General features: G+C 43.1%; 1 long non-coding RNA gene across 1 annotated transcript in view; it reads right to left on the reverse strand.

The window, feature by feature from the left end:
- Positions 1–6,265: 6,265 nt before the first annotated feature.
- LOC132407213 (uncharacterized) overlaps positions 6,266–13,814 on the reverse strand; it is a 42,835-nt gene continuing 35,286 nt past the window's right edge. The window contains exon 3 of the long non-coding RNA XR_009516404.1: positions 6,266–6,878. This is a non-coding gene — a long non-coding RNA (uncharacterized LOC132407213). The remainder of the gene's footprint in view (positions 6,879–13,814) is intronic.

Raw genomic sequence — 13,814 nt, forward strand, 5'->3', positions numbered from 1 at the left:
CAAGCAGTAAGGCTGATCAATACCTCCATCCACTAAACCACCTCTCCACACCCCCTAACACAACCACTTTATCATTTCACTTGGCCTGTACCTAACGTCATTTTATGGACTTACAATCAATCTATGTATATAAGCTATCTTATATATATACAATAGACAATAGGTGCAGAAGGAGACCATTCGGCCCTTCGAGCCTGCACCACCATTCTGAGATCATGGCTGATCATCGACTATCAATACCCGGTTCCTGCCTTGTCCCCGGTATCCCTTGATTCCTCTATCCATAAGAGACCTATCTAGCTCCTTCTTGAAAGCATCCAGAGAATTGGCCTCCACTGCCTTCCGAGGCAGTGCATTCCAGACCCCCACAACTCTCTGGGAAGAAGCTTTTCCTTAACTCTGTCCTAAATGACCTACCCCTTATTCTCAAACCATGCCCTCTGGGACTGGACTCTTCCAGCAGCTGGAACATATTTCCTGCCTCTATCTTGTCCAATCCCTTAATAATCTTATATGTTGCAATCAGATCCCCTCTCAATCTCCTTAATTCCAGCATGTACAAGCCAAGTCTCTCTAACCTCTCTGCGTAAGACAGTCCGGACATCCCAGGAATTAACCTCGTAAATCTACGCTGCACTTCCTCTATAGCCAGGATGTCCTTCCTTAACCCTGGAGACCAAAACTGTACACAATACTCCAGGTGTGGTCTCACCAGGGCCCTGCACAAATGCAAAAGGATTTCCTTGCTCTTGTACTCAATTCCCTTGGTAATAAAGGCCAACATTCCATTAGCCTTCTTCACTGCCTGCTGCACTTGCTCATTCACCTTCAGTGACTGATGAACAAGGACTCCTAGATCTCTTTGTATTTCTCCTTTCCCTGACTCTACACCGTTCAGCTAATAATCTGCCTTCCTGTTCTTACTCCCAAAGTGGATAACCTCACACTTATTCACATTAAACGTCATCTGCCAAGTATCTGCCCACTCACTCAGCCTATCCAAGTCACCCTGAATTCTCCTAACATCCTCATCACATGTCACACTGCCACCCAGCTTAGTATCATCAGCAAACTTGCTGATGTTATTCTCAATGCCTTCATCTAAATCGTTGATGTAAATCGTAAACAGCTGTGTTCCAATACCGAGCCCCACTAGTCACCACCTGCCATTCCGAGAAACACCCATTCACCATTGTACTTTGCTTTCTATCTGCCAACCAGTTTTCTACCCATGTCAATATCTTCCCCCCAATGCCATGAGATCTGATTTTACCCACCAATCTCCTATGTAGGACCTTATCAAATGCCTTCTGAAAATCGAGGTAAACTACATCCACTGGATCTCCCTTGTCTAACTTCCTGGTTACATCCTCGAAAAACTCCAATAGATTAGTCAAGCATGATTTGTCCTTGGTAAATCCATGCTGGCTTGGCCCAATCCTATCACTGCTATCTAGATATGCTACTATTTCATCTTTAATAATGGACTCTAGCATCTTCCCCACTACTGATGTTAGGCTGACAGCATGATAGTTCTCTGTTTTCTCCCTCTCTCCTTTCTTAAAAAGTGGGATAACATTAGCCATTCTCCAATCCTCAGGAACTGATTCTGAATCTAAGGAACATTGGAAAATGATTACCAATGCATCCGCAATTTCCAGGGCCACCTCCTTTAGTACCCTAGGATGCAGACCATATGGACCCGGGGATTTGTCAGCCTTCAGTCCCATCAGTCTACTCATCACCGTTTCCTTCCTAATGTCAATCTGTTTCATTTTCTCTGTTACCCTATGTCTTTGGCCCATCCATACATCTGGGAGATTGCTTGTGTCTTCCCTAGTGAAGACAGATCTAAAGTACTTATTAAATTTTTCTGCCATTTCTCTGTTTTCCATAGCAATTTCACCCAATTCATTCTTCAAGGGCCCAAACATTGTTCTTAACTATCTTCTTTCTCTTCACATACCTAAAAAAGCTTTTGCTATCCTCCTTTATATTCCTGGCTAGCTTGCATTCGTACCTCATTGTTTCTCCCCGTATTGCCTTTTTAGTAAAGTTCTGTTGTTCCTTAAAAAATTCCCAATCATCTGTCCTCTCACTCACCTTAGCTCTGTCATATTTCCTTTTTTTTAATGCTATGCGATCTCAGACTTCCTTTGTCAGCCACCGTGGCACCTTCCCCCCCCTTTGAATCATTCTTTCTCCGGGGGATGAACTGATTTTGCACCTTGGCATTATTCCCAAGAATACCTGCCATTGCTGTTCCACTGTCTTTTCTGCTAGGATATCCGTCCAGTTAACTTTGGCCAGCTCCTCCCTCATGGCTCCATAGTTTCCCCTGTTCAACTGCAACAATGACACCTCCGATCTGCCCTTATCCTTCTCAAATTGCAGATAAAAACTTATCATATTATGGTCACTACCTCCTAATGGCTTCTTTACTTCAAGATCGCTTATCAAATCCTGTTCATTACTTAAGACTAAATCCAGAATAACCTTGTCCCTGGTCGGCTCTCGTACAAGCTGTTCCAAGAATGCATCCCGTAGGCACTCTACAAACTCCCTATCCTGGGGTCCAGCAAAAACCTGATTCTCCCAGTTCACCTGCATGTTGAAATCCCCCATAACTACTGCGACATTACCTTTGCCACATGCCAATGTTAACTCCCTATTCAACCTGCATCCAATATCCATGCTACTGTTTGGTGGCCTGTAGGCAACACCCATTAGGGTCTTTTTGCCCTTACTGTTCCTCAGTTCTATCCACACAGACTATACTTCTCCTGATCCTATGTCCCCCCTTGCAAAGGACTGAATCTCATTCCTCACCAACAGGGCCACCCCACCCCCTCTGCCCACATTTCTGTCCCTACAATAGCAAGTATACCCTTGTACATTTATTTCCCAGGTCTGATCTCCTTGCAGCCATGTCTCCGTTATCCCAACAACATCATAGTTACCCATTCACACCTGAGCTTCAAGCTCATCTGCCTTATTTCTGACACTTTGTGCATCCAGATATTGAATTTTTAGCCCATTTCTCCTCTCTCTGTTTAAATCGCTGCCTGTTGTGCTTAACCCAGCTCCCCAAACTCCCATCGGGCTATACGTCCCTTGAATTTTGTTGTCCTTCCTAAATTTACTTATTCTTTCTGCACATTTAACTCCATGTTCCGTCAGACCATCCCTCTGTACATGTGTCCTCCTTATCACTTGTTCCGCCTCACCTTTCTCTACTACACACTTAATATTCCAGAACTGTGTAGTCCCCACCTGTCCTTTATTCTTCATCTCTCTATCCTCTCTCTCATTCTGGATCCCTGCCCCCTGCAAATTTAGATTAAACCCCCCCCCCGAGAAGCACTAGCAAACTTTCCTGCAAGAATGTTAGTACTGCTCCAGTTCAGCTGTAAACCGTCCCTTTGGAATAGATCCCACCTTCCCTGGAACAAAGCCCAATTATCTAAAAACCTGAAGCCCCCCCCCTCCTGCACCATCCTCTCAGCCACGTGTTCATCTGTATAATCCTTCTGTTCCTTGCCTCACTCGCACGTGGCACTGGTAGCAATCCTGAGATTGTTACCCTGGAGGTCCTGCCCTTCAGCTTCGCACCTAACTCCCTGAACTCACTACGCAGGACCCCCTCACTCACCCTACCCATGTCGCTGGTCCCTACATGGACCACAACATCTGGATTCTTGCCCTCCCTCTCGAGAATAACCTGCACCCAATCTGATATGTCTTGGACCCTGGCACCAGGGAAGTAACATACCATCCGAGACTCCTGATCTTCCCACAAAATCTCCTATCCGCCCCCCTGACTATAGAATCCTCTATCACTACCACTCTCTTCTCTTCCCTCCTCTCCTTCCTAGTCGAGGGTCCAACCTCAGTGCCAGAGACAGGACCACTGCAGCTTGTTCCTGATAGGTCATCCCCACCAACAGTATCCAAAACGGTATACTTATTGTTGATGGGAAAGGCCACAGGGGTGCTCTGCTCTCTCTGTCTGCTCTCCCTGCCTCTCTTGACTGTCACCCATTTGCCTACCTCCTGTCTTTTTGGGTGACTACCTCCCGATAACTCTTATCTATCTCTGCCTCTGCCTCCCGAATGATCCGTAGTTCATCCAGCTCCTGCTCCAACTCCCTAACTCGGTCTGATAGGAGCTGCAGCTGGATGCACCTTTTGCAGGTGTGGTCATCAGGGACAACTGTGTTGACTCTGACCTCCCACATACTGCACATGAGCACATCACTGCTCTAACTGTCTCCCCCATTACCTGATCCCAGATTAGTCAGAATAAATGAAAAAAGTACCTGCCGACCTTATCTTTTTTACCTCAGCAAGCACGTACTCAGGCTCACTGATTTTTTCTCACCTCAAGTCCCCTTGCACCGAAGCCCGCTGAGCCAAAGCCCAGCAGTCTGCTCCTGCGCACTCCGCTGCCCGCACCGACAATATAATTATTGTGTTCTTTATCTTACAAAGTTTTCATTTCTGCTGCATCGGAGTAACAATTATTTCAGTCTCTTTTATATGTGTGTACTTGAAATTATATTAAACAACCTTGAATCATGATAGTGCAGACAGGTAAACTGGAATCCTGATCCAGCCTCCCAGAAATAAGGATGAGAAGGCAGTCTGGGAGACAACCTCTTCTGGAAGAGAATGTAAGGGGACTTGATTAGTAAGTGTGCAGATGGCATCAAAATTGGTGGTGTGGTGAACAGTGAAGTGGGCCATCTAAAATTACAACAGGACCTAGAACAACTTGGGAAGAGGGCTCAGTAAAGCACAAACAGATGTAATTTGGGAAGTTAAAGCATGGCAGGACTGTGCAGTAAAATCTGAGGTGCTTGGAGAGTGTTGTAGGAGTGACAGACCTAGGGAGATAAGTATGTAGTTCTCTGAAAGCAGTGATACATGAAGACAAGATGGTGAAGAACTCATATGGTATACTTCCCTATAACGGCAACTATAATGGCAGATCAATTCCACCCACAGTCCCAAGGGCACTATCCATAACTGTGCTGACATAATTCATGTCATTGGTAAAACCACAGGTACCATGAATTTGGAGCATGCAAACATGTGGAGTGTTGTGTTTGAGGTGTAGGTGCTCCATAGCCAGGAGAAATTAACAGATATATGGTTAGAATTGGTTGACATAGAATGGAGAAGCATTCAACTGGAGTACAATCATTAACAACAGAAAATGCATCAAACTGCTAGAGTACCTCAGCAGGTCAGGCTGTTTCTATGAAGAGAAATTGACAGTCGAATTTTGGGTCAGGAATGTCAACTGTCCATTTTCCTCCCCAAAGCTGGTCTGACCCTAGGGAGGATGTGCTGTAGATCTCTATGTTCTATGGCCCACTGATTTCCTCTGGCAGTTTGCTTATTTGCTCTATATTCCAGGACTTGCAGTCTCTTGTATCTCCCTCAACTGATTTGGTAGAATGCTCCTGTGTTGCCAGAGAACTAGAGATTCAGGCCCCTCTCAAATTCTATTCTTTATTTATTAATTAACTGATGTCTATGCTGGACAAAGTACATGGATCACAGTGAGATCCTGACAACGGAAAATTTCAAAGGCCCTCAGCATGGTCTTCATTTTATAAGTTACTTTAACATCTCTCCCAAGCATGTAATAGAGATGGTTATAGACTCTATCAAACCAAAGGACTGATCTTGGACTTCAAGAAGTGGAATACAGGCTCTCACTGACATTAATGTTGTTGCGGTGGAGATGGTTGAGACAAAAGGTTAGAAGACACATTCTGGGGCCCAGATTTGTTGAGAACAGGACTGCAACCAGACTATGGAGAGGGCACTCCATCATGTCAAAATAAATGGACAATGCAGTGCTGGAACACAGTTTTTCTTCTTTATATCAGCCCTGCCTTCCTCTTTCCACTCTCCCTCTCAGCAACTGATTCATGATCAGGAATGGCTGCACGGGGACACAGCAAATTCTGGAGCCTCATCTGAGCTTAGGCACGGTATGATAACAACAGGTGTCGTGCACCTGAACCCACACACACACAAACACACCATGTTCAATAGTTCAATAATTCCATTTAATATCAGAGAAGTATATACAATATAAACCCTGAAATTCCTTTTATCGCAGACATCAATGAAAACAAGAGTGCCAAAAAGAATGAGTGACTGTTAAAATGTTAGAACTCCAGAGCCCGTTCTATCCCCCCCCCCACGCATAAGCAGCAGCAAATCAACAACCCTCCCCCACCCCTACCCACTTCCGTAAAAGAACATCAGCACGCTCTGCCCACCAAGCATGCAATAGGAAAGTTCCCAATAAAGACCGTGCGGGTCTACAGTACAATAAAACCAGTCATTCACCCAACAACTTGAAGTACCACAGGCTCGCTCTCTCTCTCTCTCTCTCTCTCTCTCTCTCCTTAATAAAGGGAAAAAGAGGTGTCCTCTTTCACAGCGAGAGGGGAGACATAACAAAACAACTTACTGGTCTATGGTGTTAAAAGTCTGTTGCGCCTCTTGATTTTCCCAGTTCTGTGTCCCGAAAATTGGCAACAATCTTTCACCCACCAGTGAGAGAGAGAGAGAGCTCAACTCACCAAATACACAGTCTGCCTGCAACAGCTGAACCACTGATCCTGATGTTCTGTTCTCTCCCGCAACGCTTCAATCAGCAGCACCGGTTTAGAATTAGCAGGTCCACAGGTCTACGAAACTTCAGAGCCTCGAAGGTGTACTCATCTTCTAGGCCACCTTCTTGGGATATCAAAAAGCGGCCAGCTGTGAGCCCTCAGGAGTTGGTCCCACCATCGCAAAGAACTGAAGTCTCAGTGTAACTCCACGTCAGGGTCTTCAACAGAATCCCATTCATCCTGAAAGGGAAAAGGAGAAACATCAAAGGTAGAAATTAAGCTGTTTTCGTAAGTGAACTTGAAGGAGTCACAATTTATCACCATCATGTCTCAGCCTCCGCCTACGTCTCCGCGAGGTACACCCATCAGCAACCGTGGTTGATTTTTTCCTCTCTTAAACACTAGATACGGAAGCTACTTACTGCATTTTCCATGTGACTATTCCATCTCTCGTTCATTTATTTTAATGGGATATGGACATGTACTCTATTTTCCCATGATGTGTACCCTATATTCGAATTCTGAAATGCCAACATTTATTGTCCAAACGCATTGGCCTTCTGCTGAGATGGTAGCGAGGGAACAAATGCATTAGTGGGTCTGGAGTCATTCATAGGCCAAACAGGGTGTGGGTGGCAGTTTCCCTTGGCTGAAGGACATTAATAAAGTTGACAATAACTTAGTCCAAACCAACTGACATTCAGAATGAATTAGACAATGGTTCTGTGGGAGAAGCCAGAGTTGTAGTAGATAGTTTCCTCTGTGATTGAAGGCTGTGACTCATGCTGTGCTGCAAGGATTGGTGCAGGGTCTGTTATTGTTCGTCAACCATACCAATGACCTCAGTGATAATGTAGTAAACCAGATCATCAAATTTGTGGGTGACACCAGGATTGGGACAGTGAGGATCTGGGCCAGCTGGAAAATTGGTTTGAAAAACGGCAGATGGAATTTAATACAGACAAATGTGAGATGCTGCTCTTTGGAACACAAACTAGGGTAGGATTTATACGGTGAGTGGTAGGGCATGGAACAGTGTGTGTTGAAAGTGTCGTCACAGGTAGATAGGATTGTAAAGAAAGCTTTTGGCATATTGGCTTTCATAAATCAATGTATTGAGTACAGGAGTGGGGATATTTTACGGAATTTGTTGAAGACACTGGTGATGCCTAATTTGGAGTATTGTGCGCAGCTTTGTTCACATTGCTATAGGAAAGTTGACAATAATTTTGAAAGAGTACAGTGAGAATTTACAAGGATATTTTCAGGACTTGAGGGCCTGAGTTATAGGGAAAAGTTGAATAGTTTAGGACTTTATTCCCCAGAATGTAGGAGAATAAGGGGAGATTTGATAGAGGTATACAAAATTATGAGTGGTATAGATAGGGTAAATATATGCAGGCTTTTTCCAGTGATATTGGGTGAGACAAGAAGCAGAGGTCATGGGTTAAGAATGAAAGGCGAAATGCTTAAGGGAAACATGAGGAGGAAATTCTTCACTCAGAGGATGGCAAGAGTGTGGACAAGTTACCGGGGAAGTGGTGGATGAGGGTTTGATTTCAGCAGTTGAGAAAAATTTGGATGGTACATGGACGGGAGGGGTGTGGAGGTCTACAGTCCAGATGCAGGTCAATGGGACTAGGCAGATGAATATTTCAGCATGGACTAGATGGGCTGAAGGGCCTATTTCTGTGCTGCGGTGCTCCATGACTCTGCATCTCTAACTGGCACTCTGCGCCACACCATAGAATATTTATCAAACTGGCTTTCTTGGCAAAGCAGTCCTAAAGTATTATCATTCTCTTGAGATGTTAGTTGTGTTTCTCTCTCCACAGATATTTCTTAACCTGCCGAATATGTCCAGCGATTTATGTTTAAATAACCTTCAATTGAAATGCTGCAATTGCAACAAAGCACTTCTACTTTCGACAGGCTTTAAGATGCAGAGGTTTTGAAAGCTGCAGATAAACCAATAAATCAGCACATAAGTGGTGAGGCAGAAATTCAATTCCAGGAAAAGTGAGCAGTTAAACAGGGTCAAGTATGTCTTATAGTGCTTCAGGCGCATAGGCACAATGCCAGGCGTGGAGAAGGCAGGTGCAATCCATATGGTTGTCCAAACCCTAAGGCTGAAGGAACCTTATGTAATCCTGAGCTAAAGCTTTTTCAGTTTGGAAGATGAGAGCTTCGCAAAAAAAAAAAGCAACTTGCATTTATGTGGTACAACTCATTAACATCCGAAAATTATATGAAACCAGTGATGTGACCTTTAATTGCAGTGACTGTCACAAAGTTCAAGTTTATTGTCATTTGACTGTACATATATACAACCAAACGAAACAACGTCCCTCTGCTGTCACAGGGTGCAGATGCAAAACACATATCACACACGGCACATAAAATAAAGTATTACTGCAAGTAAGTTAAGAAAATATAATTCAAAATACACTTGAAATGCGCAGAACAGGGAAACAGTAAATAATACAGTTAACAGTAAACAGACGAGAAGTAAGTCTATCAGACACTTCTGTAACCCTCAATGCTGGCAGAAGACCCAATGCAAAATTTCAACCAATTTAAATCTGTCAGCCCTTCTGCTTAACACTCGTAACTGTACAGAAACAAGAAGATAAATTTTACACTGAAGTACTGTACATTGTTTGATAATCTGTAAATCACCATGAGGTAATTCCTGAGGAAGTGGGCCTCCATCGAGAGCTGTAAAGAGTGCTGACTGTGATTTCATGTGATCTTCTTTTGCTCATTAAAAAAAAGTTACAGATGTACTCTGTTCTCTGGGATTATTAAGTACTGTCTCCCAGTGCTTTGCAGACAGAGTTGTCTTCAGTAATTTCTGCAAACTGAAATAAACCTGCGTTCTTCTATTTTTTAATTATCTCAATAGAACCTAGAACAAGAGGAGAGGGAAACATAGGAAGGGGGAAAAAAAGGAAAAGAAATCTAACAAGAAAGAGGGTGAGAGAGAAAAAGGCAAATCTAGAGAGGAGAGTGAGGCAAAAGAAGAAACAGGGACATAAAGAAAAGAGAAAGAAACAGATGGAGTGAAAAAGAAGAAAAATATATATTAGGAGGTTGAAGTGTAAAGAGAAAGAAAAGACAGATGAAATGAGATAAATAGAAAAAGAAAGGGAAAATAAGGGAGAGAAAGAAATAGAGTCAGAGAGAGAGAGAGAGAGAGAGAGAGAGAGAGAAGTCCAAAACAGTACAGCACTAAATTTGTTTCAGCTTGTTTTTAGTTTTGGAATTGTTAATAACTGGGATTTTGAGCAATTTTACAGACTGTGCTTTAAGTGGAGCAAAGTAAGAAAGCTTTTTCAAAGAAGTATGATTATAGACAGCAGTTCCCAAGGTTCCTGAGTGTAATCGGTGCAGCTCAGAGCCTCTGTTATTTCAAAGCAAATGTTAAGGAAAACTTTTTGGAAACATTACCTCATTCCATCAGCTCCTGCAGCACCACAGCACTGAGCAATCGTGTGTCTCCAGCAGAGGGGAGAGCAGTACAACTTTGGCTTTCTGTGCATTTTCTTTGAACGTTACATTCAGCCAGCAGGGGATGCTGAAGTGTGATAGGAGCCAAAACTCCTGCCACTTGATTTCCCATCACGGTGTAACTATAATTCCCTTTCTTATGTGTGTGACAGCACAAGGGCAACTAACATTTGGCGTTTTGTTCGGAAAGCTGTCAAGCTGATGCTGGGTTAACTCAATGTCACTGGACTGGAGCAGAGACATGAAGGCAAGACTACAAAGCATCATGGCAATGAAATGTACAATAAATAACCACAGGCAACACAGGAAGAATACAAATAACTTTGAAAAGTTAATGCAATACTTAATTTAATTTCTTTATCCTGCATAACGAACCAATCACAGAATTCAAAGTAAGTGGGTGGCTATCTCCCATTCTCTGTTCTGTACTGCCTGAATGTAAACAATAATGCAAGGAGAGGCACTCAGTCAAAGTTCAAAGCTCAAAGTATATTTTATATCAAAGTAGGTATAAATTATACAGCCTTCAGATTCGTCTGCTTACAGACAGCCACAAAACAAGAAACCTGAAAGAACCTAGTTTTTTTAAAAAAAGTTTAACACCTAATGTGCAGACAGAGAGAGAAAAAATCAAATCAAATCATGCCAACAATAAAGCCAGCATCTGCATTCAGAATGAAATTGAGGCCATAAACCCGAAGCTGGGAGCAGCCGGAATAGACCCGTAGACTCATTCTCAGTCCATCATACAGAGAGGCAAATCACCACGAAGCCTGCAGACACCAAGCCCGGAGTGGCCGGGGCACGACACAGCTTCGGCCTCAGCGCTGAGGAGAGCAAAGTAAAACGTCACGGAGCAGAACTGTTCCACCCTCACCTTTGGTCCCAACACCTTTCCTTCGCAGTCCACCTGGCCCGGTGTTTACATTGTCCAAGGACCAGGACGTCTCCCACACTCAGATTTGGGCCCCGCTGCAGTGATATGCTCTAGACACTTCCGCTCCACATTTGACCTTTCCAAATCGGCGTGGCTCTTAGTGGATCAAACCTCGTCCTGGTTTAGGTAGACAGCCTCAGAAATGGCTCCACTTCAGCATTTATCAGTCTAAGAGTGCTATGCCAATGAGATGCCCCTAAAAATTCTAAACTAAAAGAAGGAATAGGGATCTGCACAATTTGCAGAATACTATGAGAGTCTGCACAGTACTACATGGCAGAAAATATCCTGTACTAAACCAAATGATTATTTGCCAGACTACAAATATTTTTCCCTAAATCTTTTCTTTTCTGTGCATTTATTTCCCACCTTTGGGACTTGAACGTCCACTTTAAGATCTCCCTTCCTTTTCAATGGAGCTTAAATAAAAATCACAGTGGAGGCTGGGGGGGGGGGGTGTGGGGGGAAACATAGGCCACCCTGGCAGAGGTCAGTCAGGCAGAGCAAATTTATTATCAAATTTTACTGGGATTATGCTCCGGAATACATTTCCATTGGAAATTCTGCATCGGTGTAAAATTTATGGCTGCATTAATGCCGATTTTGTGAACTATTATCCATGGAATCAGATTAGTTTACAGCAGTCTTTAGCTGGCTGTTCTGACTAGTCATTATTGGATCTGTGCATACACTGATGTGACAGCAACCTTATACTTTAAGCATGTTGGCAGGCTTACATTAGTAACTAAATCTACGTAAGTGATGTCTGATGAGGATGATTAATAAAATATCTGTGGTTGTATATGAGCCTCATGCTTGGAAAGATAGTTACAAGAGGTAGCAGTAAATATTAGAGTTTGGCCATAAAACCTGCAGAACCATCCAGGGTAATTTTGTTTTCAGTTGTTCATCTTGTCACGGGCATACCCTCATTTATTGCCTATCCCTGATCGGCTCTTCACTTTTTAAGCCAGTTCAGAAGGCAGTTCCTTGTTCAGATTGTTTTAGGCCTAGGGTCAAATACATGTCAGGCCAGGTAAGAAAGATTGATCTCCTGCTCCAAAGAGCATTACCAAGTTTTTTAATGACAGTCCAGTAATTTCTTGGTTGTCTTTTCTGAAACGTTCATTAATTATCTAAAGTAAAATCTAACTTGACTGCAACTCAGATCTCCAGATTCATAGTTCAGGTCTGTGAATAATGAATACTAATTTATGAACTGAGTCACAATAATTGACTGCATCATAATTTCTTGTTAGAGACTATCTGGATTAATTCCTTAACTCTGTAAGTCCAATGTGTAAAAAGAAAGAAAAGGCAGGAAAAAAAAGGAAAACAGAAGTATTTAGAATCACAATGTCCGGCGAGGGGACCCTAATGAGCAAATAGCGGTCAAGGAAATCTACATCCTGCATTCGTGTTGCGCTGTGCCCATATCTGTTACACCATGATTAAAGTTCATTGAGTCAAGGGTCAAGCCTGGGTGAATCAGGCCTGCAGCCTGTGAAGAGTACAGGTCATGTACCAATCTGCCAACTAGTCGAAGCTGGGGATTTGTAAGGCATTGGTCAGACTACACTTGGAGTATTATGTGCAGTTTTGGGCCCCTTATCTAACAAAGAACGAGCTGGCACTGGAGAGGGTCCAGAGGAGGTTAATGACATTTAATTAATTAAAGGGTTAATGTACAAGCAGAGTTTGATGGTTCAGGGCTGTACTCGCTGGAGATTAGGAGAATGAGGGGGTGGCGGATCCTATTGAAACCTATCAAATATTGAAAGGTTGAGACAAAGTGGACGTGGAAAGGATGTTTCTTCTAATGGGGGCACAGCCTTGGAAAACAAGTATGTCCTTTTAGAACAGAGATGAAAAGAAATTTCTATAGTTGGAGGGTGGTGAATCTGTGGAATTCATTGCCACAGATGGCTGTGCAGGCCAAATGATTAGGGATACTTAAAGTGGATGTTGATTGTTTTTTGATTAGTAAGGGCATCAAAGATTATGGAGAGAAGGCAAGAGAATGGAGTTGAGAGAGATAATAAATCAGCCATGACGGAATAGGGAGCAGACTTAATGGGCTAAATGGCCTAATTCTGCTCCCATGCCTATGATCTTACTCTGATTTTCAATTGGCAGGACAACAGGTGAAGAATATGCAAAAGGAGATGTATAGAAGGTGCAGTGATTTGAGCAACAGGAGAACATTACAGAATAGCAGGCTGCTGGGGTGGGATAACTGTCGAGACTATATAAGAATTGGAATACATGTTTGAGAACTTTCAAACAAAATGAAACAGGATGTTAATGTAGATCAGTGATAGGGGAACAGGAATTTGAAGGAATTATGACACAGTGTTAACAATGAGTTGAGGAACCTAGAAGGTTTGGGTAGGGGTCAGTCAGGCGAACAGTGGGATGGCTGGATTTAGATGCAACTAGGGTTTGGATCAGAGTCAGCTGGCACAGCTGAACTGAGACAAATGATGCTCTGTGCAATATACAGGAGATGGCAAAAAGTTGATGAATTAGAAACTGAGCTCTGAGAAAGCAGTCCCCAGATAAAAGAAACTGCAGACACTGTAATCTGAAACAACAAACAGAACACTGCAAGAACTGATCTTGTGTTCAGTTCTGCTCACCTCTTTATAAGGATGTGGAAGCTTTAGAGAACATGCGGGGAGGTTTACCATAATTCGGCTTGGTTTAGTAAGAATGTCTTATGAGGAGAG

The sequence above is a fragment of the Hypanus sabinus genome, chromosome 17, assembly GCF_030144855.1.
Source record: "Hypanus sabinus isolate sHypSab1 chromosome 17, sHypSab1.hap1, whole genome shotgun sequence".
Taxonomy (NCBI): domain Eukaryota; kingdom Metazoa; phylum Chordata; class Chondrichthyes; order Myliobatiformes; family Dasyatidae; genus Hypanus; species Hypanus sabinus.